The following is a 5,398-nucleotide window of genomic DNA, read 5'->3' on the forward strand; positions in this document are numbered from 1 at the left end:
AAAAAAAAAAAGACCTCTTTAACATGTTAAAAAGCAAAAATGTCACTTTGAGGACTAATGTGTGTCTGATCCAAGTCATGGTATTCTCAATTGCCTCATATGCATATGAAAGTTGGACAATGAATAAGGAAGACCATAGAAGAATTGATATATTTGAATTATGGTGTTGGCAAAGAATATTTAAAGTGTCATGGAGTGCCAGAAGAACAAACAAATCTGTCTTGGAAGAATTACAGCCAGAACGTTTCTCAGAAGTGAGGATTGCGAGACTTTGTCTCTTATACTTTGGGCATGTTGTCAAGAGGGACAAGTTCTTGAAGATAGACATCATGCATGGAAAATTATAGGGTCATTTAAAAGGAGGAAGACCAGACCCCCCACACACACACCGAGTGAGATGGACGGACATAATGGCAACAACACTGGGCTCAAGTATAACATCAATTGTGAGAATGGTGCAGGACCAAGCAGGAGTATGTTCTGCTGTGCATAGAGTTTAATAGCACACAACGTAACCTAACCCAACATGACAGTCACAATCAGGACCTGGTAGAAATGAGGATGTGTGTTGATATTGATGTGTTGGGAGGCAGAAGATGTGCCTGCCAGGCAAAGAGGCGAAGCCATAGGCAAGGGATGAGGAGGCTTTGTCAATGTCCCAAGACTGATAGTTCTAAGATCAAGAGATGGAATAATAAGGAACTGGGGATGTTTTCTTTCACCCCAAGCCCCATACTCCAGTAACAGTGGGAGGTGGGGATTGATCTCTGGGCTGGAGGGTTTCTTACTCTCCCCAACAGAAGTGTCTTATTACTGGCCACCTACCCTTAGACCAATGAAGTTGAAGTTGGAAATTGGTGTTCATAGCTACATAAGAATACACTAGATTATCTACAATCCTCTCAGTAGATATCACTTTGCATAATTAATAAGCTTCCCAGGTGACTATGTTCTTATCAAGGATCTCCCAGTCACTCTCTGGTAGAAAGATGAGGCTTTCTGCTCCTGTAAAGATTTACAGCCTTGGAAACCCTATACAGGGTCATTATTAGACAGAACTGGCTCCACAACACACAACCACCATCACCACAATGTTCTTATTGCTTTAAGTACTAATGCAATAGCAGGCTAGTTATTTTGAATAGCTTAGTATACTATACATGAGAAAGGTGAGACTTTCTGTTCCTTCAAAGATTTACAGCCCCTGAAATCCTGTACTGGGTCCTATGAGTTGTAACCAAATGGGTGACACTTAAAAACAATAAGTGTATTATGGTGTCCTGGTGTGGCGCTGTAAGATAAGCATGGGACTGCTAACCACAGTGTTGGTGATTCAAATCCACCAGTCATTCCTCGGAAACCCTATACAGGGTGGCTATGAGTTGGAACTGACCAAGTCATATGTAATAACAAGAAGTATAAATGTATTAATACCTCTCCTGCCTACTCAGGAATGTATCCTGAATTAATTTACTCCTATATTCTTGAGTCTAAGGAGCTCTGGTTGTGTAGTGGTTACGAATCGGGCTGCGAACCTTAAGGCCAGCAGTTCGAAACTACCAGCTGCTCCGCAGGAGAAAGATGAGGCATTCTGCTCCTGTAAAGATTTACAGCCTCGGAAACCCTGTAGAGGGTCGCTATGGGTCGGAACCGACTCAACGGCACTTAACCACCACCACATATTCTTGAGTCTAGGTCAACATTTAAAACATCAGTTTTCGTATATGGATGTTTTACAAGGGGAAACCCATCATCCATTGACGGTCTTAGAAATATGTGGAGATTTTTTAAGATCTTTTAAATATGTGGAGCTCTTTTAAGTTTTACAGCTATTTAGTATTATTATGTCTAATTATTTTCTGTTAGGCAGTAAGGCATCACTTCTCCCTGGTTTTACTTATCCTAATTAAGAGCATCTTGTATCCATTTACTGAGATTTGAAAGAATATACCAAGAGAGGACTTGAGGGAATTGTGGATGGAATAAAAAGTATAGGATATGAGCTTTAATATTTGTGTTTATGTGTTCTTACTTGTTGATACTTTTTTCTTGTTGATTCTTTGCTGCATGCTAGATGTATAAGTTCATAGGATATCTAAATACCAAATAAAGGAGATTCAATTGGACTAGGGTTTCAGTGGAAATCATTCAGAGAGACGTCATTGATCTCCATTGTAGACCCTATGCACCTAGTCACAATTATCCATCTATGGTGTGTTGGGTGTGCTGGGATGCTGGAAGATAAGTCATCAGTATATCAAATACCACAGTACTACCCATGGTAAGCAGATTTCCGGAAGCTTCCAGACTAAGACAACTAGGAAGAAAAGGATGATGGTCTGCTTTCTAGAATCAGCCAATAAAAACGCTATGGACCACAGTGGAATATTACCCAATACTATGCTGGAAGGTGAGTCCCCTAGGTTGGAAGGCAGTTAAAATACACAGTGGACACACAATGGATTTGAGCAGAGAAATGATTTTGAAGATGCCCCAGAACTGGGCAAATATTTCATTACGTTGTTCCCAGGGTCTCCATGATTCAGAACTGACTTGATGGCAAGCAACCAACAACAAACCAACTGAAAGAAAATTTTATTCCGGTTTTCTCAGCTGCCAGGTTTGAAATTGAGTTTAAATCTCCTGAACTCAATAACTGAAATATTAACAGACCTTGGCTATCCACTGTGTCAGATTATCCAATAAATTTACTTACTAGTCTGTAACGAATAATTTCATATTTTTTCACCCCATCAAAGATTCTCCTTCTAGATAAGGTTGGCACCTGTCTCTCTCCCAACTCCACAGCGCCTTCTTACAGAAAAATCAAAGCCTCGTTTCAAATTTAAAACCCCTGACAGGGATGGAGTACCCAGTAAACAAAGTACAAAAAGGCTTACTTGTGCTTACTTACTAATCTTTAGTGAACAGTTTCATGTTTCAATCACCTGGGGAACCCTGTTAAAATGCAGATTCTGACTCAGTATATCTGAGATCGGCATACTACGCATGACCCAAGCAATGGTGTTTTCAGTAGCCTCATATGCACATGAACTGTGGCCAGTAAATAAAGAAGACCATAGAAGAACGGATGCATTTGAGTTATGGTGTTGGAAAAGAATATTAACGGTACTATGGACTGCCAGAATAAACCAATCCGTGTTGGAAGAAGTACAACCAGAATGCTCCTTAGAAGCCAAGATGGCCAGACTTCATCTCTCACACTTCAGACATATAATCAGGAGGGACCAGTCCCTAGAGAAGGACATCATGATTGGTAAAGTGGAGGGTCAGCAAAAAAGAGGGAGACCGCCAACAAGATGGATTGGCACAGGGTTCAGACATAGATTGCAACTCCCTTAATCATCCCAGCCACCACTCGGCTGTCAGTGTGTTGTGCTGTGGTGACTTGTGAGTTTCTGTGATTCTGGAATCTATGCCACGGGTATTTTAAATACCAGCAGGGTCACCTATGGTGGACAGGTTTCAGATGACCTTCCAGACGAAGACAGACTAAGAAGAAGGAGTGATGAACTACTTCCAAATATTTAGTCACTGAAAACCTTATGAATAGCAGAGAAACATGTCAGATAGAGTGCCAGAATATGAGCCCCTCAGGTTGGAAAACACTCAATATGTGAAAGGGGAAGAGCTGCCTCCTCAAAGTAGAGTTGACCATGATGATGCGAATGGAGTAAAGCCTGTGACAGTAAAGCCCATGGGACCTTCATTTGCTGATGGGGCACAATGCAAAATGAAAAGAAATAGCTGTAAGCATCCATTAATAATTAGAACATGGAATGTATGAAGTATGAATCTAGGAAATTTAGAAATTATCAAAAATTAAAAGGAGGACACAAAATGGCAGCAAGGGCACTGGGGAGGGCAAGGCAGAGGCGGCAAAATGGGCGTTCGAGCAGAACATGTAGTCGCGTCCCCTTGAGTCCTCTCCGGGCAGCTGCTGGTGCAAGGAGTTCCCTGGGCCCCTGTCCACTCCACTGCTGACCAGCCCAGTCACATGTGTTGAGCCTTCCTGCAGACCTCCCTTCTGACTCTGGGATCCTGTGACAGAGGGTCCATCTGGCCTGAGAAGAAGCCCTCTCATGCTAGCATTGCAGACGCCAGAGGGTGAGAGAGAGAGGGACCTCATTCCGTCCTGAGACCTGTGGGCTCAACTCCCAAGGCATCGGGATTCCCTCCTCCCCAGAGAATCAAGGCAGCTACAGCTGTTTCTCCCCTTGGTCAGTGATTCCAGACCTTTTTGTGACCAAGACCTCTTTTTGTTGTATACATGCCTTGTTGTCTCTTGCATTTTTTTCTGCCAGACTGTACCAATGAAATAATCATTGCTTGTTCCTTCTCCAAATTAACAACTAATATTTTTACCGGAGTGTAAAATAAAAATCAATGTCCCCCCCAAAAAAAAAATTTAAGTGGAATGCATAAACATCAATATCTTAGGCATTAGTGAGCTTAAATAGACTGGTATTGGCCATTTTGAATCTGACAACCACATGGTTTACTATGCCAGGAGGAGATGACATATTGAAGAGGAATGGTGTTGCATTCATTGTCAAAAAGAACATATCCAGATCAGTCATGAGCTATAACACTGTCTGTGATAGGATAATATCCATGCATCTACAGGGAAGACCAGTTAATACCACTATTATTCAGATTTATGCACCAAACACTAAAGCCAGTGAGGATGAAATAGAAAAATTCTACCAAGTTCTTTAATCTGAAATTGATCAAACATGCAATCAAGATGTATTGATCATTTCTAGTGATTGGAATGCAAAGGTTGGGAGCAAAGAGGAAAGATCAGTAGTTGGAAAATATGGCCTTGGTGATACAAACAATACTGGAGATCGCATGACAGAATTCTGAAAAATCAATGATTTGTTCATTTCAAATACCTCCTTTAGACAGCATAAGAGACATCTATACACATGGACCTCGCCAGATGGAGTACATAGAAATCAAATTAACTACATTTATGGAAAGAGATGAAGGAAAAGCTCCATATCATCAGTCAAAACAAGACCAGGGGCAAATTGTGGAACAGACCATCAATTACTCATATGCAAATTCAAACTAAAGCTGAAGAAAATGAAAACAAGTCCACAAGAATCAAAATGAGTATTCCAGAACATTTAATTGTGCTCATAAGGAATCTGTAAATAGACCAAGAGGCAGTTGTTCAAACAGAACATGTATACCCTGATGGTTTAAAATGAAAAAAGGTGTGCAACAGGGTTGTATTCTTTCACCATACTTATTCAATCTGTATGCTGAGCAAATAATCAAGAAGCTGGGTTCTATGAAGAAAAATGTGACATCAGGATTGGAGGAAGACTCATTAACAACCTGAGATAATGCAGATGATACAACCTTG

The sequence above is a fragment of the Chrysochloris asiatica genome, unplaced genomic scaffold (assembly GCF_000296735.1).
Source record: "Chrysochloris asiatica unplaced genomic scaffold, ChrAsi1.0 scaffold00117, whole genome shotgun sequence".
Taxonomy (NCBI): domain Eukaryota; kingdom Metazoa; phylum Chordata; class Mammalia; order Afrosoricida; family Chrysochloridae; genus Chrysochloris; species Chrysochloris asiatica.